At 36.2% G+C, this 27,911-nt stretch overlaps 1 protein-coding gene across 49 annotated transcripts in view; it reads right to left on the bottom strand.

Moving 5' to 3' along the window:
- Positions 1–27,911, bottom strand: part of BBX (BBX high mobility group box domain containing) — a 297,568-nt gene that overhangs the window by 144,744 nt on the left and 124,913 nt on the right. For 21 of the 49 annotated variants that reach the window (XM_086408500.1, XM_086408481.1, XM_086408360.1 and 18 more), the window contains one exon: positions 20,504–20,577. The exons of 5 other annotated variants lie outside the window; for them this stretch is intronic. The gene's annotated coding sequence lies outside the window, so the exon portion shown is untranslated. Of the gene's footprint in view, positions 1–2,620; positions 2,739–4,506; positions 4,581–4,823; positions 4,960–9,592; positions 9,907–17,947; positions 17,999–20,503; positions 20,578–27,911 lie in introns of those variants that run through there. 23 more of the 49 variants (XM_086408381.1, XM_086408435.1, XM_086408111.1 and 20 more) reach the window with 5 other exon arrangements.

A 27,911-nucleotide genomic window follows, 5' to 3' on the forward strand; every position in this document is an offset into this window, starting at 1 on the left:
GAACCTGGGAATGTCCCCTGGAAAACCTTGGGAAATAAATGTAGCAGATCACAGTACCAAGCTTGACAATAGGCAAAACAGTGAAGTCAGTCAAACTAAAATCATGGACCACCAAGCACAAAACTAGGAGGAACTATGATATGAAAATTGGAATGGACTGTGCAAGTATAATCAGATACCAAAAGATCCAATGGCTGAGAACTACAGAAGTAGGTAAAGGAGAGAAAGAGGGAAAGATTAGCAAATGCAAGTTGTCACTTACTCAAGCTTTTGGGACTTTTGCAACACAGAACAAATCACAGGTTGTGAACAGTCCTCCATGGGTCATTCTTTTTCTATCTCAACTCAAATTAAGGAAAAAATAATCAGTAAAAGATGTGTACATTTCCCTGCCGAAGCTATTTTTAAAAATTTTGGTCAGGAATAGCTGGTAATTTTCATCTAATATAAAAGAACATTACATTATTTTGACATAGCTTTCCTGGGAGAAAGAACTTAGCTGGTAAACACATCCAGCTATTTCAGGATGTCAGGACTTAACTGGGTTTGAGAAAAGGTGTAAGTGACAATTGGAAAACTAAGAGAAATAAAAGCAGCTGATGCAGAGGATAAAACTAATTTTTTAAAATGTCATCAGGATTACTGTTAAAATGGTGTTCTGGACAAGTTACAAAATTCTTTAAACAAAAATTTAGTGATTTTAAAGAACTATATAGGAGATACGGACTTCCCTGGTGGCTCAGTGGTAAAGAATCTGCCTGCAATGCAGAAGTGAAATCGATCTTTGGGCCGTGAGATGGATCTTTGGGCTGGGACAATACCCTGTAGAAGGAAACGGCAATCCACTCCAGTACTCTTGCCTGGGAAATTCCATGGACAGAGGAGCCTGATAGGCTACAGTCCATGGGTTGCAAAGTCAGATAGGACTCAGTGACTAAACAACAGCAATATAGGAAATACACAATGAAAACACTTAAACTCAGCTACAGGGAGGATAAAATGTAATAAGTTCTGTAGAAATCCATTTGCCACAATCCTATAGAGTTTCAGGGTGGGTTGATTCTGCATTTATAGCTATGAACATATATCCTAGAGAAATATATGTGTTAAGAAGCAAAAACAGGACTCTCAAGACTTTTTCATTTGCAATTTTTTCTCTCATAACATAAACTGGAAACAATCTAAGTAGCCATCAAAAGAAAGTGGATAAATAATGGAATTATTATTATGGAATAAATACTAGATAAGTAATAAAAATGTGGAACTTTCATACAACAAAATACAACTGTGATCATAAATGAATTACAAGTATAAGAAGGGTGATTCTCTCAAACATGTTGAGTGGCAAGATAGGTATTGCAAAAGAAAACATATATTATTTAATATAAATTTCAAAAAGAAGCAAAACAATATAGGGGATATATAAATTATGAAAAAAACTATACAGAAAAATAAGGAAGTAAGAAACTCAACACTCAGCACTGTGGTGGTGGTTAAAGAGAGTTGACGGAATCTGCGCCAGGCATAGCTCTGTTTCCTAAGTTAGTGGTAAGTACTCAGTTACTCAAGGTAATGTTATTTGTATCTTATTCACATGTAATAAATAACCCTTGCATGTATAGCACTTTCTAAATACTATGGAGTTAGTCCTATTTTTAAAAAGCGCTCAGAAAATTAATACTATATTTAACAAACTATCTTAAAAGGTACTTTTTAAGAAGCTGCAAGTACCTAGCACATATTCAGGACTTTAAAAAATGACCTCTTTTAACTCACACAACAACTCTCAGGTAAATATTTTACCCTTAGTTAACATAGAAGGAAACTGAGATTTCTGTTTCATAGATTGCCCAACATTAAACAGCGAGCAGAGGCGAGATTCAAACCGTAAACTGTGAAAGCCAGGGTGTCTGCACGTAGGACTATCTAAAATACAACAGCACAAATAAATTTCGAACACAAACACGAAACTGTCTTGTTACACTGTAGTTTACTATTTTTATACAATTTAGCATTTATAATGCATCCCTAGACCATATTCTAATAGTTTGTATTAACTTTATGTCATAGTACCTCATTATTACTTCATAATCACAATTTACCATTAAACTCTCTAAATTCTAAAGCTGGTAACAGATACCACATATGTTTATGGAAAGTCCCAATTTAGCTGTACTTCTTTTCATACCCTGACTTCTCTAAGACTGGAAGTTTAAGGAAAGTTAGCTGTCAGTAGGCTGAAACTCCTTTCACTACCCTTGGGACTCACTCAACAGGCAAGGAAATAGGCTTGCCAAGTCCCACAGAAATTACTCACTTCTACCCTCTTTTTCCTCAATCTTTTTTACAATAATATTTCAAAACCTAATTTTAAACTCATGCAGGAAACCTGATTGATACCACCTGGTTTTCTAACAACACAACTCACTTATATAATTATTTGTCAGCTTTTTACTTCATTGTTGTTTTTATTTGCATGTATCTAGCTTGTAAGAGCCACTGAGAAGTGTTTACAAGATTATGTCCTCAGAGCTATGCCCTAACTCATTCTTCTTTGCCCAAAGCACCATCAACTGTGCTCTGTAAACAGTAGTCACTTAATAAATGCTGATTGACTTACTACAGTGGAACAATTCGCCTCTGGTATGTCTCAAAAAGCCAGTGAATCCTCCACATCTACAAACATGCTGGAGATGATACCAGGTACTGTTAGAGGCTTGGGGTCTTCCTGAGGGTGCCTGGGATAAGAAAAACACAGAGAGAGACCAAAGACAGTCAGGAGAAACACAGAGAGAGGGAACATGGAAATAAACAAGAGGATAGAACAGAGTGAGAGGAGCCACATAGTCAGCAGTTATGGAAAGATTAAGCAGTCAGACATACTCAGAGACAGGGCGGAGGTCAGTAATTTGAACTTGGGTTTCAAGTTGGAAACCACATTTTTTGTTTCATTTACTCCTGTAGTAAGCGCCTTTATGTTACTAAATTTGTGATATAACTGACCACTTCAAAGTTATTTCTAAGCTTTTTCTGAGCTTATTTATCTTTATTTATTAAAATTCATCCTTACACAGAAGCATCTTTGGAGACACATCTACACAGATAAAAACACAATTCTCAAATTAACCTAGCAGTAAATATGGAAATATTTTTCCAATTCTTCAACTTAGACAATGGTTACTTCAGAGAGGTAATGTGACTTGCCCAAGGCCAAAGGCAAGAACATGATAACTGGGGCCACAAATCTTCTAATGCCAAACGCTAGGACTTTTACTGACATCCTATATTCTCTACTACAAATGAATCATTTATAAATCCAAACTGCTTTTACAGAATAAAATTCAAACTACACACTTTTAAGATAAAACTATGCGTTCAGACAATGAACCGCTGAGGTTGCTCACTAGAATAATTTTAGAGCTTGAATTATTTAAAAAGTCTATCAGAAAAAATAAAGCAAAATGCAACTATATCAGAACAACAGAAATTGTCAAACAGAAATAAAACTATGTGAACAGGCACTGACAAAATTTTAACATTTTAAAAAAGGGGCTAGAATTAGTTCATTGCTTTTACAACTATAATTTCAAAATCTTAATTATTCAACACATTTCAGCTGAAAGATCAAAAGTCCTATATTTCAATGAGTTCTTAAACCTAAATACTAGTAAATGTCTCAAACATGTTCTCTCATGATGCCACACCTAAAAGTCTATATGGCAACTCTACTTCAGAGTACTACATATAATAGAAATAATTTAATGCACCTCTTGGTAAGCATTGCATTTTCTCTTGAGATATACTGACGCTCTCCTAAATAATGATGCCTTTTTGCAAGCAATCAATTGTAATCAATTTTCTGTAATTATCAGCAAAGCTCCTTTGATACAAGTGAAATAAGTATGTTAATGGATTTCACAGCAAGACATAAAAATAAAAGAGACTTCTATTCAATCGTACATCAACATTTTCCCATGTTCAGCAATTTTTTAAATTGTCAAATCAAGTATAGTACTGTTCTGCCCTCTAGTGACAGGCTAGGTTTTGTTAACTACATGTTTTCTGGTTTTTTGACTTTGCTTTATGAACAATACTTAGGATTTTTAAAAATATATATGACAGTACTTTTTCATAATTGAATAAAGGAACAAAAGAAACTGGTCAATTTTAATATATGGCTTCTGATATGAACACAATTCAGGAAAAATATAATTTCTTCTCATAGGAATAGTACACCTAAGAACTACAAAAAATAAGTATCATTTATTTCAAAATTTATGCATATTTTTATGAAATTTGGAAAGGCCAAAGAATTCCATTCAGTTTCTTTGCTAAAGGCTTTACAAATTTCATAACTATAAATCCCAAATTGGTTAATTCTATTATTTGAGCCTGAGACATCAAGGCAAGTGGCACTACATACACCATACACGGATGAACAATTTTCTAATTATCATAGTAGAGCAAAAATATGCTTAATACAAAAATGCACTGAACATTATTTACCTTTAACTGTCCAAGTGGCAGTTTAGGATTTTCCTGAACCTCAGTGTCGTCATTAACAGACTGTCACTTTATACCTGGAAACATCAGTCAAGGATGCCGGCTGAGACACAATCATTACACAGAGATTCACCATGGTATTTTGACGAAGGTTCTTCTTTCCTTCTTAGTTTCTCTTGTCATATATACTCTTGCAAGGATGTAAGGCATTTCCAGAACAGCATTTCTACTCTCACTAATCCCAAACATACTACTTCTGTGTCTACACTCTTATGTTATAAATTAATACGACATTTGTACATGGGAATGTAAAAGGATACCTGGACATGTGCAGACTGAGGGTGCTGTCAGGAGCGCAAACCCTAAAAGCAGATTCCCAGAGCCTGAATTCCAGCTCTATTTCAATTAGCAGTGTGACCTCAGGCAGATTATTTAATTTCACTGTGTTTCAGTTTCCTCAGGCACAAAATGGGAATAAAGAGAGACACCTATCAGTAGTAATATTTTATGTCTTCAAAGGTATATGAGTTACACAGTTAGGTATATGAGTTTATGAAATCCAGAAAATGTATATTTAAGATTTATGCATTTCAGTGAATGTAAATTTTACATCAAAAGAAAAAAGTTGTACATAAATGCTGAACTATAGTCAATAATATACATACTGAAGTATTTAGGATATTTGCAGTGATGTCTTTACTTTTTAAATGCATCAAAAATGAACTTATAGATACACAGATTATAGCTAATGTAATAAAATAAGTAATAAGTAAAATGTTAATGGCAGAATCTAGGTGGTGAATACAAACATATGCTATTTGTCTCAAGTTTCAAAATAAAATGTTGAAGGAGAAATATAACTGATGTGAAGAATAAATAAGGGAATTAAATATGCAGAAGATTGCCTGACAATCAGCAGTATAGAATGATAATACGTTTAAGCAAATGAAAATTATCTAGTCATCCCAAGTTGGAAGAAAAAAGGAAGAAAGTAATGAGGCACTGGGCACCCAAATTGGAGTGAGTTGTTGCCACCAAGGGTGTTAAAACTCAAATTTCAAATACATTTGTAAACTGCACGGGCCATGTAGAGAACATGGTCTTTGAAAGTCAGAAAGAGCTGACCTGAATCCTGGCTCTATTTTCAATTGGTCAAAAAGCTCACACAATTTATTTAAATGTTCTGAGCATCAGTTCTCTCATAAATGGTAAGAGAGTAAAGATATCTGCATCTATGGGGCCACTGTGATGATTAAACACACACACTTCTACATAAAAAGAGAAATTAGTGCATAAAATGCAAAGAATAACTACTACAGTTCTTTAAAATTATAATCATTGTTACTGCTCTTAGGTTGAGTCTTTTATATCCTTACAACTATTCTCTGCAGATGGAAACAAAAGTTAACTATGTATTTGATTCTCACCTAGAAATCCCATATGCAGGTGGCCCTACTAATCCAAAAAGCTTTCTATGAGATCTTTATAAAAACAGAAAGCTTTTTTAAAAGTAAAAGTGTACTTCTTGTAAAAGAAGAACTGGCAATAACAAGGAATTCATTTATCATCCTTCTATAATTCCAATTACATAATAAATGTAAGCCCCTAACGGTGAGGCATTTAGGAAGTATGTTTGATGATGATAAAGAAAGTAACACTTAGTGTATCTGAGAAATGATATTAGCATCTGATCTGAAGTATTTTAGGTAACACATTTAAAGAAAAGAATATTAAAACTATATTTATAGAAGATGAGCTCTATGTTCCCAGGGAGTGGCTCTGTAAGTCAGTTTAGATCCTTCCATGAAGACTGGCTCAACATAGAGTTTCATCTAAAAATCAAAGCAAGAAAGTGGAAATAAGAGGGGGAATATTTGAAACATATATAAATACTTTCTGCCTTGACTACTCTGCAAAAACTGCTTCCCCAAATTTAAATCAAAACCATGTGAGAATGGCTATCACCAAAAAAGTCCACAAATAACAAATGTTGGCGAGGATATAGAGAAAAGGGAACCCTGGTACACTGTTAGTGGGAGTGTAAATTGGTGCAGCCACTACAGGGAACAGCATGAAGGTTCCTCAAAAAACTAAAAATAGAATGACTGTATGCCCCAGCAATTCCTCTTCTGAGTATACATCTCCCCCAAATAAAAACACTACTTTGAAAAGATACTTGCACCCAATATTCATAGCAGCATTATTTACAAGAGCTAAGATAACAAAGCAACCCAAGTATCCATGAACAGATGAAATGAATGAAGATGAGGTATATATAGTATGTGTGCAAACACAGATACACACACACGGAATATTATTCAGCCATAAAAAAAAGAATGAAATTCTGCCAATAATAATAATATAGATGGACCTAGACAGTAGAATGCTTAGTGAAATAAATCAGAGAAAGATAAATATTATTATCATTTATGTGGAATCTAAAAAATAAAGCAAACGAATGAATGTAATAAAACAGAAACATAGATGTAGAAAACTAGCGGTTACCACGGAGAAGGCAATGGCACCCTACTCCAGTACTCTTGCCTGGAAAATCCCATGGACCGAGGAGCCTGGTGGGCTGCAGTCCATGGGGTCGCTAAGAGTCGGACACGACTAAGCAACTTCACTTTACCTTTTCACTTTCATGCATTGGAGAAGGAAATGGCAACCCGCTCTAGTGTTCTTGCCTGGAGAATCCCAGGGACGGGGGAGCCTGGTGGGCTGCTGTCTACGGAGTAGCACAGAGTCGGACACGACTGAAGCGACTTACCAGCAGCAGCGGTTACCAACAGGGAGAGGGAAACGGGAAATGGCGAGAAAGGTAGGTACAAATATCATGCATAAAATAAATAAGCTACAGTAATATATTGTACAGCACCGAGGACATAGCCAATATTTAAAAGCACCGAGGACATAGCCAATATTTTAAGAAAAATTCAAATGGAGCATAATCTATAAAATGTGTGCATGTGCTCTCAGTCGTGTCTGCCTCTTCGCAATCCCATGGACTGCCAGGCTCTTCTGTCCATGGAATTTTCCAGGCAAGAATACTGGATAAGGTTGCCACTTCCTTCTTTAGTGGATCTACCCAGACACAGGGATCAAACTCAAGTCTCTTGAGTCTCCTGGACTGGCAAGTGGGTTCTTTACCAGCTGAACCACTGGGGAAGCCCAATGTAAAAAAATATTAAATCATTCACTGTATAATAAACGCTGTGAATCAACTATACTTTAATAATAAAATTAATTTTAAAACTTTCCCCAAAGGACCCATGGAACACCTAACCCAAACACCTTTTTTTTTTTTTGACAGGAAATAGCATTTATTGCGGAGAAGGCAATAAATGCATCAAAAATGAGCCTGATGGGCTGCAGCCCATGGGGTCGCTAGGAGTCGGACACGACTGAGCAACTTTACTTTCATTTTTCACTTTCATGCATTGGAGAAGGAAACGGCAACCCGCTCCAGTGTTCTTGCCTGGAGAATCCCAGGGACGGGGGAGCCTGGTGGGCTGCCGTCTATGGGGTCGCACAAAGTCGGACACGACTGAAGCGACTTAGCAGCAGCAGCAGCAGCAGCAGCATTTCTTTCTTGAAAACTCCCATCTTCTTTAGCACTACACTCTATTGCTTTTCCCACCACAGGCCTGATTGTTTTTCTTTCCTTTATACTTTTCTTAACAAGTAAGTAGGTGTTTTCAAAGGATCTGTCTTAGCCTTATTTTCTACTTTCACCAGTTTTCAAAGTTTCAGCTTTACGACCTTTCTCTTAAGTTATACCTATCTTCAGCTGGAATCTCTTCCAAACTCATAACAAACTCATAAACACATCCTATACATAATCACAGATATTCTCTTTGTGTTTCAAATCCATTCCATCCCAGCCCCTCCCTATCTCTGACTTCCTTTTCAACAAGCCCCACTGCTTTCCTTCCCTCTTATGACTCCTCTACACCCCAAGTTCCATCTGGTGCTAAATTCTGCACATTAGTAGTTTGGTTCAAGTGACAAGACAGGGTTTGTATTCTTTGAGAAATTGTTAGAGTGAAAACTAAATTTACAGTCACTAAAAACAGACAGAAACACACACACACATCAGTAGTGGCAGGCATCAGACATTTGAGAAAATCTTCATTAAAGCAATCATTAAAAGTGAGTATCTATTAATTTTTGCTTGCAAAATGGGAAAAGACTTATTTGATTTGGTGAGTTGGATACCTCAATCCAAAATATTTTAAGACACATCAAGACAGGGTATAAACCTTCATGTCTCCTACAATGATGCTATTTACAACTCTCAAACTCTATTAGAAAAACAAATTTCTTTTTGCCTGGGATATGCTAAAGCCCCTCAAACCAAACTTTCCAATGCCTATTTCTTTTCCCTTTCAATCCATCTCATTTATATTGTCTGCTCAAAATTTTTCAGTGGTTTATCTGCCTTAAGAAAAAGAAAAGAAAAAAAGTAAATTCACCCTGACATTCAAGACCCTCTTACATCTAGCTCTGGATGAAAATTTCCCATTTTACCCTTACAAACATTCCATTCAAATAGCAAAAGGTATCTAGGCATACCTTGAAGATACTGTGGATTTGGATCCAGTCTACCTGAATACAGAAAATGTCATAATAAAGCAAGTTGCACAAATTATTTGGTTTCCCAGTGCATATAAAAGTACATTTACACTATAGTATAGTCTAGTAAGTGTGCAACAGCATTATCCCTAAAAAAGGTACATGCCGTAATTAAAAAATACTTTATTGCTTAAAAATGCTAACCAATCTCTGAGCCTTCAGCAAGACATAATTTTCTGTAATAGTAACATTAAAGATCACTGATCATTATGAATACAATAATAATGGAAAAGTTTAAAACATTGCAAGAATTACCAAAATGTGACAGACAGACATAAAGTGACAGCTGTTGGAAAAAAAAAGATGGTGATAACGTTACTCACCACAAGGCTGTCTCACCTTCAATTTGCAAAAAATGCAGTATCTGAAAACTACAATAAACTGAGGTATGCCTGCATTCCCCTTCTCCAGATTCTATATTTATTCCTCTGAGTAGTCTTCCCTGATATCCTACCTGGAATTTAAGATCTTCCTCAGAACTCTTGCTGCTGCTGCTAAGTCGCTTCAGTCGTGTCTGACTCTGTGCGACCCCATAAACAGCCCACCAGGCTCCACCGTCCCTGGGATTCTCCAGGCAAGAACACTGGAGCGGGTTGCCATTTCCTTCTCCAATGCATGAAAGTGAAAAGTGAAAGGAAGTCACTCAGTCGTGTCCGACTCTTAGTGACCCCATGGACTGCAGCCCACCAAGCTCCTCTGTCCATGGGATTTTCCAGGCAAGAGTACTGGAGTGGGGTGCCATTGCCTTCTCCACTCAGAACTCTCAGTGAGGTTTATTTATCTATCTATATTGTACCTAATTAGTTTGCCTTCTATTATCATAATGTGACCTTGACAATGTCTAACACTTGGAACACAGTAGTTCCAGTAAGTATTTATCAGATAAATAAGAGGAACAGAAAGTATGCTACTTTTACCTTTTAAGTAAAACAATTTTTCCAGTGAGATTACTATAGGCAGTTCAGGTTCTAAAAAAGGAATACAAGAGCTAGAAAAAGAGTGCAAACACTCTTCACTCATATGGGAGCCAGAAAAGTTTAGAATGATATATAGTATACTAATAGTTGAAAAAGTACATAATTCAAGTCTATAAAATCCATAGTTATGTTTAGAAAATGCACCTATTTGACTAGGAAAGGGTAAAATTGCTATAAAAAAAGACCCCACAAATATCCTAATACAAACATGTTAACTTACAGAGAAGCTTTTTGAAGGAACCAAGGTATTTTCATAGATAGTCCTAAATTATCTTCAAAATCAGTTGAGATATACTAATTATAGAGATAATAAAAATAAATAAATAAAAGTTACTAGGGACAAAGAACAAAACTGTAATGCTTCACGCTCATGAAAATTACTAGAAATAAAAATACTTTCTTGTCTTGGATCAATTAATTGTGAAATGCTAAGCCAATGACCTAAAATGAAGGAGAATCTTGCTTCTCTAGTTTATGGATAAACTAGTAGAATAAGGTCATAATAAGGTCACAGCTGTTTAGAATTTTTTTAATTTTTTAGCTAGGTTGCAATAATCAATTTACAAAAATAGCTCTCATACTTTAAATTTCATTAAGAATTCATAATACAGCTCTTTGTTTTATTAAAATAATTATAATCTTTGAAGAAAATTGTGTAGATTATAAAAATGTACTTTTACACTTAAATAATTTACTTTTTGTTTAAGGTGATAATTTTGTTAAAACCAACACTGCATGAGGCGATAATATTCTTAAAATAACTATACCTCACTGAATGATAGATGACTTATCTCCTAATACTTTCATATATTTGAGCTTTGATTACACTTTAATAAAACTGCAAAATTAAATTGGGCAAAGTATAAATAAACATCTATTATGATGGTATAGGAAATATTTTAAGGTATTTAACAATATAAAGAGTAAATGTTACTCTTTAATGACTTAAAACCAATCCTGTACTCAATAAAGACTTCATATAATAAAGTGCAACACAGTGAAGACATTTCTCTCGCTGTGAATAGAGATAATAACATGCTTGAAATTCCATTTCAAAGAACAGTTAGAGCAGTAAAAATAAGTTAAATACCACTTTGACCTACTGTCCATTGTGAGAACAAACACATTTTCTTAGCAGCCCTGCCCTGTTCTGGGGTTGGCAGTGTAACCTCCAGCACTTTTAATCTTCGTAAGAACCTTACACGGACCATATTCACCCCGTTTCACAGATGAAGAAAAGTAACTTTCCCACAGTACAATCAGTAATCAACTGAGTTGAATTTAGTCTTGTGTACAGTCCATCTGACTCCAGATCCAGAGCCCATGCTTCTGAGATCAAATTACAGCTGAAAAAAGTGATCCATTGAAATTTGTCTTCTATAAGGAAATCTTTAAGTTTCTACCTATCTACCGAAGCAAGGATGAGTATTAGGCAGTTGACAACCTAGTAGCAAGAATGGGAAGTAAATTGGGAAGTAAAAGTTCTAAAATATTTTTTTTCCACAGGCACATTATAAATTCTAATGCATGAAATATTTTATTATAAAAGGAATAATGGGTTAAAAAATTCTATAACTGATGATTAGTTCAAAATTAATAAAGAGAAACATAACTGGCACACCTTTACCATCAACAAGATAGATTTGTTATGTCAGCAATAAAGAAAACCAATACCCATTATCTTAACAGGAAAAACTTTCAAACCTGAAAACTATCATCCCTTTAAGTATTTATGTTACTAAATGGACTGAAAGATGAGCTGTGCGTGTATGAGTGCTAAGTCGCTTTAGTTATGTCTGGCTCTTTGCAACCCCATGGACTGTAGTAGGCCAGGCTCCTCTGTCCACGGGATTCTCCAGGCAAGAATACTGGAGTGGGTACTGGGTTGCCATTCCCTCCTCCAGGGGATCTTCCCAGCCCAGGGATAGAAGCCGCACTGCAGGCTGATTCTGTACTGCGGAGACACCAGGGAAGCCCAAGAGATGAGCTGTAAGTGTCAGCAAATGGCAGAACAAAATGACTGACAGAGGAAGAAGTTTGTATTTAAACAGGGGATGGACACTGGCTGCTAATCTCACACTTTCCTCTATTGTCTCTTTATATAATACACCTATTTGATGAACAGGCATCTCTAACAATACTGAAAGCACAGCAGGTATTCACAAACTATATTAAGCGCATGATTCAGAGAATCAGTTCGGGCCATCTGGGTGGTGCCTGAGGGCTTACCCTTCTCTGCACATGGATACATCTCACGTTTTGTGGGTTTCATTCTCTCTAATTTAGTAATTAGTATGGCATAACTGGAGAAAGCAATGGCATCCCACTCCAGTATTCTTGCCTGGAAAATCCCATGAACGGAGAAGCCTGGTAGGCTGCAGTCCATGGGGTTGCTAAGAGTCTGACACGACTGAGCAACTTCACTTTCACTTTTCACTTTCATGCATTGGAGAAGGAAATGGCAACCCGCTCCAGTGTTCTTGCCTGGAGAATCCCAGGGACAGGAGAGCCTGGTGGGCTGTTGTCTATGGGGTCGCACAGAGTCGGACACGTCTGAAGCGACTTAGCAGCAGTAGCAGTATGGCATAACTGAAAATGCTTGGGACTGTGTTCACCAGTTAAATGGTATCTTATTATTTAAGCCTTGTTCAGAAGCCAGTTCCTCCCCATCTAATTGACCTTTCCAGAAACCTGTACACTGTTTATGCCTGTGGTAACTCAACAGCTTAAAACATTACATTCCTGAAGTGGAATACTTTTGCCTCAAAGAGACACTTGATAATAAATGGCCTTACAATAAATGTTAAGGAAACATTAAAACAACTACATAACTCATCTGCTTTTTAAGAACAGCAATATAACAATGTCAGAGGCAGAACTGAAAATCAAGATTACAAAAGTTTATAAAATCAAAACACATACACACACAAATCAAAACACATACACACACAAACCAAAACACAATGTTCTTCTCTAACATCTTTATAAATTTGAATATAGGAATATCCTAAAAATAGTACCCCCCCAAGAATAAAACATCTAAATGTGGACTTAAGTCAACCTTTCTATTACGTATTAACTAAACACAAGTACCATACAGCATCTCTCGTGACCCCACCTGAACCAATTTGCCTTTCTTGTATCTCAGAACCTTCACATGCACTCCACTCAGAAGGTCACTGGTAAAGTGTTAGGAAAGTACTTGGCAGAAGGCTTACAAGTCTTAATAAACTCTTGCTGACTCAATGTACCCTATGAACAATACAACAGGTACCCAGAAATTATTTTGCTGCTCATTTTAAGTTCTTAAGCTCACTAACATTTATTGATTATAGGACTAACTGCAACTTAAAGACTTATTTATGAGGAACACTCCTCCCCCTGAACTAACACTTGGAAGAATAACTATCTCCAAGTAGACCTGGGGATGCTTATTAATATCAATATCAATGGAATATACAATTAATAAAATGTGAACTCTTGTATTACTAATTCACCAAATATTCCCTAAGCAAGTTCCATGTGCTGGAAACCATTCGTAGGTTTGGGGGATACAGCCCAAACAAAACAGACCCTCTAATGTAAACTTAAGGCTTTAGGTTTCCTGAAGAAGTTGCCTGAAAAAATTACATGTATTCACTCATGTATATTTACACTTATCTGTGTACGCGCAGAATACTCAGTAAATATAGTATGTATTCTACATTAATATGCATGGAAATTCTGAGAGCAATGTTATGAGAAATTTCACCCCATTAGATCCATTTAGATCCAGAAAAACATGACTACACTAAAACCTTTAGACAGTATGCATTACAACAAACTGTGGAAAATTCTTAAAAGAGACAGGAATACCAGACTACCTGACTTGCTGTCTGAGAAACCTGTATGCAGGTCAAGAAGCAACAGTTAGAACTGGACCTGGACCAACAGACTGGTTCAAAATTCAGAAAGGAGTTCATCAGGCTACATATTGTCACCCTGCTTACTTAACTTATATGCAGAGTACATCATGCAAAATTCTAGTCTGGATGAATCACAAGCTGGAATCAAGATTGCCAGGAGAAATATCAATAACCTTAGACATGCAGATGACATCATTCTAATGGCAGAAAGCCAAGAGAACGAAAGAGTCTCTTGATGAAGGTGACAGAGAGTGAAAAAGCTGGCTTAAAACTCAACATTCAAAAAACTAAGATCATGGCATCTGGCCCCATCACTTCATGGCAAATAGATGGGGAAAAAGTGGAAACAGTGATAGACTTTATTTTCTTGGGCTCCAAAATCACTGCAGATGGTGACTGCAGCCATGAAATTAAAAGATGCTTTCTCCTTGGAAGAAAAGCTATGATAAACTAGACAGTGTATTAAAAAGTAGAGACATTACTTTGCCAACAAAGGTCTGTCTAGTCAAAGCTATGGTTTTTCCAGTAGTCACACAGGATGTAAGAGCTGGACCATTAAGAAGGCTGAGCGCCAAAGAGATGATGCTTTTGAACTGAAGTGCTGGAGAAGACTCGTGAGAGTCCCTTGGACAGCAAGGAGATCAAACCAGTCAATCCTAAAGGAAATCAACCCTGAATATTTATTAGAAGGAGTGTTGCTGAAGCTGAAGCTCCAATACTTTGGCCATCTGATGTGAAGCGCCAACTCCCAGGAAAAGACCCTGATGCTGGGAAAGACTGAAGGCAGGAGAAGGGGACCACAGAGGATGCAATGAGTAGGACGTGACTGAGCAACTGAACAACAACAACAAGATTCATTTATTTTCCTGGAGAAACACAATTCTCTGTAATAGAGATCAAAGGCAATATAGACTTCAGTATAAAAATAATTTATCTACCTTTCAGAGTAGTAAAATGGATGAAGTGGTCATGTCTCAATTTATTTGTATTGTCCTTAACTAGTAAATTTAATAATCAGTAGACTGAGCCTATGCAAAAGAAATACAGTGCTAAAATTTATTACATATAAGGCTTAAGTTTGAGTCATCTGTAAATAGCTTTAGAGGGAAATCAAAATCAAAAGTAAATAAAAGGTAAAATAATAACTTTCAACCAATTAACTGCAATCCACAAAAGTAGATCAGTCCTGAAGAGCTTATCTTTTAGTCTGTAAACACACAAGGTGAATCAATTTAAAGTTGTTATTATACAAAGAGAGTCTCAAAGGTTTGTTTCCTTATGGTATATTTTCTCTTTTCAGATAGGCATCAAATCATAAGACACTCAAATTATTCTAGTGACATAGAGCACTCTTTTTTTTTTTTAAGTTCAAAAGTAGAACTAAGAGTTAAATTGAGCCTTCATCAATACGATTACTAATCCCAAACACTCATCAACTGAAAGTTCCTCCTATGTACTAGAAAAAGGTACTACAGAGATGTTCAAAGAATTGCACTTAGACTATTACTTGAGAAATTCAATGATTACCTAACCTAAGAGTAATATCAGAGGAAAGGAGGAAAAGGAAGAGGATGAAAAAAGGAGATTAAAAAAAAGAAAGAGAGGGAGGCAGGATAATTAACAGGGAGAATAGGAGATTTAGGACTCTGTTGTGGCTTTTGCTGGCTTTATTTCAAATGCATAATATTTTCTTTCTGTTTTCCAGAACCTTTAAGACTATGCTATTTTCCTGCTAAATAAAGTAAAAGAATATAGCCATGAAAAATATGAATTGGCTTGATTATAGTCAGCAGAAACATGTATCTCAAAAAGTTAAATGTCTTCTTCTTTGACCTAATTTTCAAATACATTCCATATCAAGTCAACAATGAATACACATGGAAATCAATTTTTACAATGATGCTATTCCTCCATCATACAAAACACTCTGATTTTCAAGTTCTTTGATTTGATTCCTTCCCTTGAAAGACATTCTTTTTTAATGCACTGTGACTTCAAAGTGGAAGAAATATGAATTCAGTAATTTCAAATGTCTCCCATTCCAAAGATTCAAAGATAATTTTTAGAATCTTAGATGATACAGTAAACCGGATCTTCTTGTTTATAGATTAAATAACATAGAATTTTTTTTTTTTTTAACATTCTCTTCTCTCTTTGGCACAGAAAAAACAAATACCTCTGGTATGAACTGAATTGGCTGCCCTCAAATTTGTATAATGAAACCTCAAAACCCAGTGCAATTGTACTTGGAGACAGACCCTAGAAGAAGGTAAAAATTAAGTAAGGTCACTAGGGTGGGGCCATTATCTGATAGAACTGGTGTCCTTATAAGAAGGGGGAAGAGGCCAGAGCACACTTTCTCCACAGACACAGAGAAAAGGTCACGTGAGAGCACAGCAAGAAGGCAACTGTCCAAAAGCCAGGAAGAGAAACCACACCAGAAACAGAATTTGTCAACACCTTGACCATGGACCATAAGCCTTCAGAACTGTAAAAAGAAATCTATTGTTTAAGTTGCCCAGTCTGTGGTATTTTGTTATGGCTGCCCAGACTATATAATCTCTAAAAATGAAAATATTCTATTTTTGAAATAGTTTCACTCTATCAATGATCCAGCTGGTAGTTGTTACAATGATGATTCATTTATAAAGAGAAAGACTTGGGACAATTTGAAAAATAATTTACCCCAAATTACTTATATGTATCTCTGTGTTATTCCAAATTAAATTATCATTTAGAAATAACATAAAGCTTTGAACCCTAAGAGATATCCTCTGCTGTCCTGATTCTGAGTGTGAGGGGACAATGCCAACAGAGAAGTCATTGAAGGAATTTAAATAATCTCAGCTTCACTGGGAAACAGCAGCATAGAAATCTTGAAGTAGAAATGCTGACTCTTTTGAAACCAAACAGCATTTGCTCTACATGCTGAAGAAAATTTCTGTGGCACTCTCTTTTGTTCTTGTACCCTGTGAGATTATAAAAAATTGTTTTTCTTTGATGCCAACCTTAAAATTCAGAGGCGAGGCCATACATCCACAATTGGCAATCACTCTGTTAGGACTTCTATGTTCTCAGTGGCAAGAACTGATTTATTAGTTCACAGGGTGACTGGTACTTCCACAGGATTCACCTTTTCAGATGAGGATAAAGCCACTTTTATTTTTCAGTAAATCTGTAGGATACTTATACCTTAAGGACAATTTTTTAAAACTCTTGGAAGTGTGTGTTTAAATATAAATATGCAAACATAGTTTATACATACATATACTGTAATAACAGTATATTACAGTGCATCCAAGATTATTGAACTGTGATCACATTTCTTAACTACCATTTCTTGAGAGCATCCCATGTGCCAGGCACTCAACTTAATTCCCTCATTTCATTATCAGCACTCCATGAGGTAGAGATCATTATCCAATATTAAGATGAGAAAACAAAATTTGACAGAGGTTAAATAATCACCCAAATTCTTTCAACTTAAAAGTTCCAGAACTAGGATTTATGCCTAAGTTTCTCTGAATTCACAGATTTCTAAATGTTCCTTTTCCCCAATCTTAAGGAACTAGAAACTTACAAACAAAGCACTGCTTATAGTATAATCCTCAATATTTAAATCATCTTAATCCACACACATGTGGTCACAACATTTTATAAAACTTGTGGGATTAATCATAACACTAGCTGAGGAGTTCATTATGACTATCAATTTTCTACAAAGTATAGGACAGAATAATGCAATCACTGTATAGTGAATACGACCTCGGGGTACATTAGAAAACTCGTGTACATTAGAGAACCTTATAGTATGTGTATTCTTTCTCTCCAGAATCATTCCTGAAATTGACTTTAAGTAGAAGCACTTGATTACCATTACATGGTAAAATAATTATGCTACTACGGGTAAAAAAAAAAAAAACCTACCCATTCTCTTATGCTCTTCCTCTATACCCAATTGGATATCTGTCAAAATTCCTGAAATCCAGTAAATATAGGGAAGAATTTATTATGAGGATCATTATTTCCCTTCTCAAACTCTGTATTCAAACCACCGAGGGTCCAGTCTGAAGTAATTTTCTTTCATTTTAAAGCCAACTTATAAAACAAGAATGTAAGCTTAATATAGGGTGTATTTCCACTTATTGCATAGTGTAAAAGTGATAATGTTCAAAACTTAGGGAAACTCTTGGAATGAATGAACTCCTCATTCCCTAAAACTTGTTCACAGATAGGTTTCAAAGTTCAATATGTTCCATGTATCACACAGAAGTTTCACAAATAATTTTCCACGTTAAACAGATTAATTTTTACAGGACTTCTGGAAGCTTAACATACAAGGTGCATTCTGTCTGTCTAGAAAAGCCCGAGATAGGATTATCCAAATATTACCCTTAAAATAGGCATTGTGCTTCCCTATCAGCCCCTACACCACTCCTCTTAAGAAGCCACTCCTATCCCATGACATGAGCTGGCCATGTGACATGCTTTAGCCAATGAAATGTTAAGAGGTAGTGACATACATGGCCTCTTAAAGAACCCAGAATGCCTGACTCCTTCTGCCACAAGACTTGTGCATCCCAGAGAGGCTGTCCTTCAGCTCTGGGCCAGGAATGAAGAGGACATGGAGCAGAGTGGCAACAGATTCATCAGGAATACGAACATGAGTGATAAAGAAACTCTTATTGGTATAAAACACTAAGATTTAGGGACTCTGTTTAATTAAACAAAGCTTTGCCTAAGCTGACTAAAACAGCATTATTTCCCAGATTTACTGAACCCTGGGAACCATTTTGCTAGGTAACATTTTCCAAGATTTATTTCCTAAATTACTCTTGATTTTGAATGGCATATTTTCTACTAGTTAATACTGTACTTATGATGAACATAAATGTACACTAGAAGTATAAAGTGTCAGTTTTCTTAAATTTTATCAGCATTTTCTGTCAGTATCTGTTTACAGTCAATAAAAATGCTTTACTGATGTAATCTAATTAACATTCAGTGATCAAAGATCAGATGGCTACTTAAGTCAAGACTGCCATACAATGGCATATTAATGATTTAGTTCTCTGAATAGGTAATATAAAAGGTCCTGCTTTATTTTCTATATATATATTCATATTTAGAAAACTCAGAATATTGCCACAAATTTAATTTTCTTTAAATCTCACTATTAGAATTAGTAATTGAGAACATATTTGAAATTACAGTATAGATATTCAAATTTTCTGTAGTCTATTCTGCTGACCCAGTAAAACCACAGTCAATGGTATCCTGCCATTCATAAATCCAGAATTTGTATTTCTGACTTATTATGCCGTAAAGGATAATACAGAAAGGAGGAGAAATAACTAAATCTCAGTCTTCTCACTGGCAATAAGATTTTGTTGGTGTTTCAATATCCAAGTAAACACACTTACAAGTTAATGGCATTTATTTTTACAATGCAAACAATCCTAGACTGTAACACTCAGAAGAATGGTTCAGAGGCCTTATCACATCATAAAATCATAAAAGCAACATTCAGTCATATATTTACTAAAACAAAAACACACACACAAATTTTCTAGACAGATCTAACAGGCTATCAAAAATACTTAAGAGAAAAAAGATTTAAGTTTACCATGAATCGAAAATTTGAAGAATAAGTGCATGTCCTGAAAATTGCAACTAAGCAATATTTACTATTTTTGTTCATTTTATGTCACATTCCTTGGTCTTATAAATCATCAGTTCACCATAAAGTATTCAAACACCAGTAAATCAATCACACGTTTTTATTCCCAGACTGAGAAAACTCTATGCATTTAAGTAATCATTATTAAAATTAATCCTAAAATATTCCAAAGGAAGCAGTTTTGAATACAACTTATGAACAAAAGGACAGAATTATAGTATGTGAGTTTCAAAGTTTGATATAATTTGCCACATGTACATATTTTAAAATCTCAACTTTTTCTTCACTGTGTGGTTTTTCATATTCAAAATAGTTTTATGGTATTGCTACACCTGCTTCTATTATTTTTAATAGTCTTTTTTAAGCTCCCATAATGCTTTTTGATACTGATTCACTTTTCATTTAATGCCAAAGGAAATACAAAAAGCTTTGAGGGAACAAACCAATGTAATATTTACTAAGACATGTATTCTCTAGATAACTGGGGACTTCAATAAATTGACTTTTTACCAGTAGCCCATTACATTGGAGAAACAAGCCAGGGATTCTGAAATAGTTAATTTTTAAAAATTAATTACTTTAAAGGAAAATTTAACATTCTTGATAATAGAGACTACATGTCACTTTTAAAATACTAATAAAATTGACAAGTAAAATACACAATTATCACACTTCCCTGATCAATACGGAAGGTGAATCTATCAGATGCGAAAAAGTTGAGACCAGCTCTGATACCACATAGCTCTTGACTGCTTCATTGCTTCCAGGTAAGTAAGTAAGATGCACCATGGGGCTGCTCTTACCGGTCAAGTCAAGACTTTCCATTGTGATGTCAATGGAACATCAGAACTTCCAACTTCTGTGATGCAGCAGGATTCTGTGGAGGACCCATAGCAAAGTGATTAAAATGGTGAGTCAGGAAGCCCTTTCCAACTATATTGACACTTAAGTCTCCTTTAGCAAAATCATCCCTAAATAAGATGTATTAACAGCCAACCAATCAAAATCAGGAAAATGATTAAACATCCCTGGACTAACACTACTGAGGAAAAAAAGACCGAAAGTATTTACTGTCAACTTTAATTTAACAAAAAGATGATTACTAAAATTACTCAACGGGAATTCTGAGGCCAAAGTTACAGAGACAAAGAATTACAGGCCATTACTTCTTAGTTTGCTGACTAAATTCAGGTATAGAGTTACAGGTAAATCCTCTGGAAAAACATGGAATTAAAATGACATCCTGACTAAAGTCAAGTTATTTGAAATGACTGGTTCAACCAAACCAGTTAAAGCTTAACCACAATTAAGCTATGGTTCAGATGCTTATATTTTATCTTTTAAAGATGAGTGAAGCCCAGATAGTTCTTCTATTAAAGGGTGGGGGAACACATACAAATAGAGAAAAGCTGTTATAAATTACTTTCTAGCTACACATGATGAAATAAAAGAGGATTGAAATCAAGTGTACAAATTAAACAAAACTTTATATTAAGACTGCAAATATAGACATATACCTAAATTATAATTGCTTGTGAATTTTTTTTATTTTTAATGTTTCCAATTTATTTATTTTTTAATTAGTTTATTTATTTTAATTGGAGGCTAATTACTTTACAATATTGTAGTGGTTTCTGCCATACATTGACATGAATCAGCCATGGGAATACATGTGTTCCCCATCCTGAAACCCCCTCCCACCTCTCTCCCCATCCCATCTCTCAGGGTCATCCCAGTGCTATGGCCCTGAGTGCCCTGTCTCATCCATCAAACTTGGGCTGGCGATCTATTTCACATATAGTACTATACAATAGCAATGTTTCAGTGCTATTCTCTCAAATCCTCCCACCCTCACCTTCTCCCACAGAGTCCAAAAGCCTGTGTCTCTTTTGCTGTCTCGCATATAGGGTCATCATTAATACAGACATATATCTAAATTATAATTTTTTTAAATTAAGCTATTTCAGTTTCTATGTGAGACACATTCATTTAGTTTCTCAAGTGCTTCATATGGTAATACTAAATCACACTCAACTAAGAGATAATTTCCTACTCTCTTGTGTATTATGACAATATATTTCTTTACAATCAGCAGGCTACAACATATTTCAGAAACTGGGTATCACTTACTAGCTTACTGCTTGATCAATATTGTTAGTCATTTTATGTGTTAGCTAAAGTGTTTTTTCAGCTACTACAATATGGAAGAACTCGCTCTTATACATTAAATATCAAAAATGTATAATGATTCATTTGAGTAATCCTAACTAGATGTAGATAATTCAGTTGTCACCCAATGCTACAGAAGAAAACAATAACCAGAAAGAATAAAATATTAAATGGTCTTACAAGGCTTCTCACAAGATACTACTCATTTATCCACATTTTTTAGAACAAGGGTATGGATGAAAGAAGAAAGATCTCTGAAGAAAATTAATGGGACACGTGAATACTTTCAAATTAAATGCTTATGTTGCTACAAAAGAAGCATACAATTCCAAAAACTGATTAAATAAATGGTATAAAAGTCTCTCCTTAGAAACACAAGCTGGAATCAAGATTGCCGGGAGAAATATCAATAACCTCAGATATGCAGATGACACCACCCTTATGGCAGAAAGTGAAGAGGAACTAAAAAAGCCTCTTGATGAAAGTGAAAGTGGAGAGTGAAAAAGTTGGCTTAAAGCTCAACATTCAGAAAACAAAGATCATGGCACCTGGTTCCATCACTTCATGGGAAATAGATGGGGAAACAGTGGAAACAGTGTCCGACTTTATTTTTTGGGGCTCCAAAATCACTGCAGATAGTGACTGCAGCCATGAAATTAAAAGACGCTTACTCCTTGGAAGGGAAGTTATGACCAACCTAGATAGCATACTCAAAAGCAGAGACATTACTTTGCCAACAAAGGTTCGTCTAGTCAAGGCTATGGTTTTTCCTGTGGTCATGTATGGATGTGAGAGTTGGACTGTGAAGAAGGCTGAGCACTGAAGAACTGATGCTTTTGAACTGTGGTGTTGAAGAAGACTCTTGAGAGTCCCTTGGACTACAAGGAGATCCAACCAGTCCATTCTGAAGGAGATCAGCCCTGGGATTTCTTTGGAAGGAATGATGTTGAAGCTGAAACTCCAGTATTTTGGCTACCTCATGCAAAGAGTTGACTCATTGGAAAAGACTCTGATGGTGGGAGGGATTGCGGGCAGGAGGAGAAGGGGACGACAGAGGATGAGATGGCTGGATGGCATCACTGACTCGATGGATGTGAGTCTGGGTGAACTCCGGGAGTTGGTGATGGACAGGGAGGCCTGGTGTGCTGAGATTCATGGGGTCACAGAGAGTCAGACACAACTGAGTGACTGAACTGAACTGAGACAGCTAACATTAAAACTGCTGTTTTAAGAAAATGACATACACTATCTCATATATTTATGTCCATGCTTTTTCTTCATATAAATTTATAAAAGCAACTATCAAGAACCATTAAAAGAAAAATTATGAAATAGGTAAAAATCATGAATATAAATAACTATCAAGTAAATAAACTGCTATAAACTTTTAAAAAATGAATTTAATTTATACTGCCACAGTTGGGAGAGATGACACCACTCTTATGGCAGAAAGCGAAGAACTAAAGAGCCTCCTGATGAAAGTGAAAGAGGAGAGTGAAAAAGCTGACTTAAAACTCAACATTCAAAAAAACTAAGATCATGGCATCCAGCCCCATCACTTCATGGCAAATAGATGGGCAAACAATGGAAACAGTGACAGACTTTATTTTCTTGGGCTCCAAAATCACTGCAGTTGGTAATTAAAAGACGCTTGCTCCTTAGAAAAAAACCTATGACAGACTTAGGCAGCACATTAAAAAGCAGAGACATCACTTTGCTGACAAAGGTTCATATAGTCAAAGCTATGGTTTTTCTAGTAGTCATGAACGGATGTGAGAGTTGGACCATAAAGAAAGCTGAGCGCTGAAGAATTGATGCTTTTGAACTGTGGCATTGGAGAAGATTCTTGAGAGTGAGTCCCTTGGACTGCACAGAGATCAAACCAGTCAATCCTAAAGGAAAATCAATCCTGAATATTCATTGGAAGGACTGAGGCTTAAGCTGAAGCTCCAATACTTTAGCCACCTGATGCGAAGAACTGACTCCTTAGAAAATACCCTGATGCTGGGAAAGATTGAAGCTAAAAGAAGAAGGGGACGACAGAGGATGAATGGTTGGATGGCATCACCGACTCAATGGACATGTGTTTGAGTGAGCTCCGGGAGTTAGTGATGGACAGGGAAACCTGGCGTGCAGCAGTCCTGGAGTTGCAGAGTCGGACATGACTGAGCAACTGAACTGATACTGCCACAACTGGGAGAGAAGGGTCCAAAATTAACTTTGATAGTGTGGGTTTAATTCTTGGCGTGCTACAGTTCATGGGGTCCCAAAGACTGGGACACGACTCAGCAACTGAACAACAACAAATTTTTATTTTAGTTTGGAGATTTGCTTACCTTTTAGTTTAAGAAGTGAGTGCAGGCTATCTGAGAAATAAAGTATGTTCTATCCTATGTACAGAAAGATGTTCTGTTAGGAGCTCAAAAACAAACTATCACTAATCTTAAGGTACATTTACTGATTTGTTTCTATAATCAAATATATACCCCCCAAATAGAACAAATCTATACTTTGCTTTGATTATTGTTCAATAATTTATCACATGGGATGTAAATATCTATGGATAAAGTAGGCAGGGAGAGGAAGGAGGTTGATTATGCTGTAACCAATAAGGATTTTAAAACTCAGGATAAAAAAGAAATCATGCTGGACTTAACTAACTTAGGACAGGGCAGCCAAAGAATCAGCCAGGGAATAAGCCACAGAACAGAGGTCAATTCCAAAGCTGAAGATCCTGCCTGAGACAGACTCTCTTTGAGTTCTGAGCCACACTGAGAGACTCCAGATTTTATCTGGCTATTACAAATGCCCACACGGTAACTTCAGAAAAGCAGTTTCAGCACAAGCTGTTCTGTCTGCATTTAAGTTACAAGGCGACTTCATAAAATGTTCTGATTTGATGGAAATGGGCAGCTGTGTGAGGTGTCAGAAGGACAGGTGGGCAAGAAGGGGAAATGTCTAAGGGGGTGAATACAATCCCGCAGAATGGTGACTTGTGTGTGTATGCCCTTAGACCAAAGGCAGGGGAGGTTTTCAACTGAGCCACCCCATGCCTGTCTATGTTCTCTGGGTCACACGGTGCTTCCTCTCAGCCCTCCCTTCCACCCAAACAGGGCCTTGGATTCCCAACTCCCAAGGACTTCAGTCCCACTAGCTCATTAAGAACCTGCTCCTTTCCCAAGGCCCATTTCCCACCCATGAAACTGCCTCCCACAGGATGAACACGAAGCCAGGCCTGAACTGCCACAGCTCAGAATTCCCTGAGAAGCTATCATGGCAGGTGGGAGTGCTAACTTTAAATTATCTATTGTTCACCTCTTAGCCACAAATAGGACATCTAACTTGGCATCTGCAAAACCCTTCATAAAGACCTGGCCTAAGCAACCATTGAAATATCCCAAAGCAACTGGCTTCTTGATGGTTTACACATTGCCCCTTGGGGTACTATGTTTTGAAAGCTTATTATACTAAAAAAAATGAGATGCCACTTTTTACAATGTGATAGGCTCCCTCATTAGTGTTAATGTCCAATGTAATATTCAAGGCATATCATGGCAAAATCCCGTTCTAGGCCAACATTGTATGTTTTGCACCCTGATGTCACTACAACCTAGTCAGTGCAGAAGAGAATCCAGGCAACCATGCTGCCCACTTACATGGAAGAATATTTAATCCCCATGAATGACTGCTTTTCTGATGTTTTCATCAATTCTCTGGGTAATAGATTAAGCTTTAACTAACTCATTTTCATACATAACCCTAATTCAATCAAGCTCAATAAAAGTCATTCTGAACTGCAATTATTTGCTAAGGAACAATTTCAAATGAAAAAAAAAACAAAGCAAAACAAAAACTTGCTGGGCATGATACAATGCATGGTACAGACTGCCTCTCAATTTATGGAGCCAGAAACAACAACAAAATTAGCCAAACGGTTAGAGAAGGAAATAATATTTTTCCTCATCTTCCTGAAAATAGAATATTCATGCTTTTACACTGGAAGAAAAGCAAAATGGAGACCCAAGAAAGCAGATTTTTAAATTATTATTTTCAATTATGTTTGTGTTCTGAAAGAGGCTGCATGTCTAATCTAAGACTCAGTATGACCTCTGAAAGTCAGAACTAGTCCAGGTCACAAATAACAGTCTTAACATCCGCTCTTTCACTCAGTCTTCTACCGGCTTTCTCCATTTGCCCAATAATATGTACTCCAATCTCCACTTTACAAAGTAGGTGTTCTCTGCAAGATTTTTCTATCTTGAAGCTACTTCCTCAATTCACCGTTTTATAAACTATATGTTTACAAGTAAAATGTAAATGTTGTTTATAAATAAAAGCTAAATACAAATGCCAAGCTCTTACTTCTATGTAAATGTATCATATTTGTAGTCCAAAAAAAACTCATTAACTAAAGCTTTCCCAGCCTTGTGTGTACATAAGCCCCCTACTCACCCCCAAAGTATTTAATGTTCTTTTCATCTCCTCAGTAGTAGTACCAGGCACACTGCAAAATAATATAGTACTGAAATGCATACCGGCTGTTATGCAATTTTGGTCAATCAATTCCACACCTCAGGTCACTGTGATATAGCAGAGGACAAAGGATGTTTTTTTCTAAAAATGATAAGCTCCGGTTAAATCATTTGCTGAAATAAATTACCTTTATGCAGACAAAGATAAATGCTTGGAAATATATAATACATATGCTTGTTTTAAAAATGAGTTGTCTTTTTTCACAATTCTTATTGTCACTGTCTTCATTTTATTATTTTATTTCATTAAGGTATGAAAAAAGACAACACTTTTGTTAAAATCACCCACCTTGCCTGTCTTTACAGCTGAAGCTTATTTCATAGGCATTCCTGCTCAGGCACCAATCCTTAACAGAAATTACAAGTGTCAGCTACACTGAAAATGGAAATTTCTAAAAAGAAAATGCAAATCTGAAGTATCTTTGTTATCACCTTCCCATCCCCACTCTTGCATTTCCTCATGACCCAGAGTCTTTCACAGTTAACAAATCTTAAACATAGTTAAAAAAAAAAAAAGCAAAACAAGCCTTAAGAGTTCACTAGATAGTAACAGTAAAGCAAAGTAACTATTAATACAAGTCATTATCATCTGTCCATCTGCTTGAAATTCCCAAAAAAGTGTAGAAAAACACCAGCAGGCAGAGATAGAAAACTCTAGCATTCATTGTTAGACCTCCTAAAATAACACGATGAAAGATCTGGAAATCCTCTCCCCTTCAGTAGTCACTATTGACCAGTTATAAAACTATGCTTTAAAAACTGCCTTCCACCTATCTACATGCCAAGAGTACAAAGATGCCAATGAGATTGCTGTTTTCTGGAAGCTAATGATCCAGACAGGTAATCACACTCACTCACACACACACACACACACACACACACACACATAGTTACATACACACACACACACACAGAGTTACACAGTAACAGAAAGAAATGTGTACTGTCAAAATGTTAAGCAGAGAATTTCCCCAAAGTTAGATTGCACATGGAAATCTTTATAAAGGAAATCTTTACATAGGAAATGAAGAGGATGGAGAAGGGTGTCATGGGCACAGGCCCAGACGGGGCCCAAGTTCATTATGCAGGAAGGGGAAGGAGGCAGATCTGGGCTCACATCAGACAGTGGAACATGAAATGTAGGCAAATGAGAGTAATGCAACTTGCTCTTCTTTTTTTCTCTCTCCATAGTCTCATAAACAGCAGAGCACAGTTAGCAGCATGCCGTTCTGCAAAGCATACTGACCTTAGGGCCAAACCTGTATCCCTCATTCACTTACTCCCCTGCCACTGTGAGCCAATTCCTGAGATTCTGAGCCTCTACTCCTCAAGGACAGAAGGATAACAATTCCTACACCTCAACAGGTTGCCTTAAATTATTAGAAGATGTTATAAATACAAAGGGTTTGGTACATAGGAAGTGCTCAATAAATGTTAGTGAGCACACTAGAGTTAAAAACTAGGTGGGAGAAAAGCAATAAAAAAAGTAACATTGTGAATATGCTGAAGT

Source organism: Bos grunniens, chromosome 1 (assembly GCF_055505025.1).
Source record: "Bos grunniens cultivar Pamir isolate PY7600 chromosome 1, Bosgru_T2T1.0, whole genome shotgun sequence".
In the NCBI taxonomy this organism is placed as follows: Eukaryota; Metazoa; Chordata; class Mammalia; order Artiodactyla; family Bovidae; genus Bos; species Bos grunniens.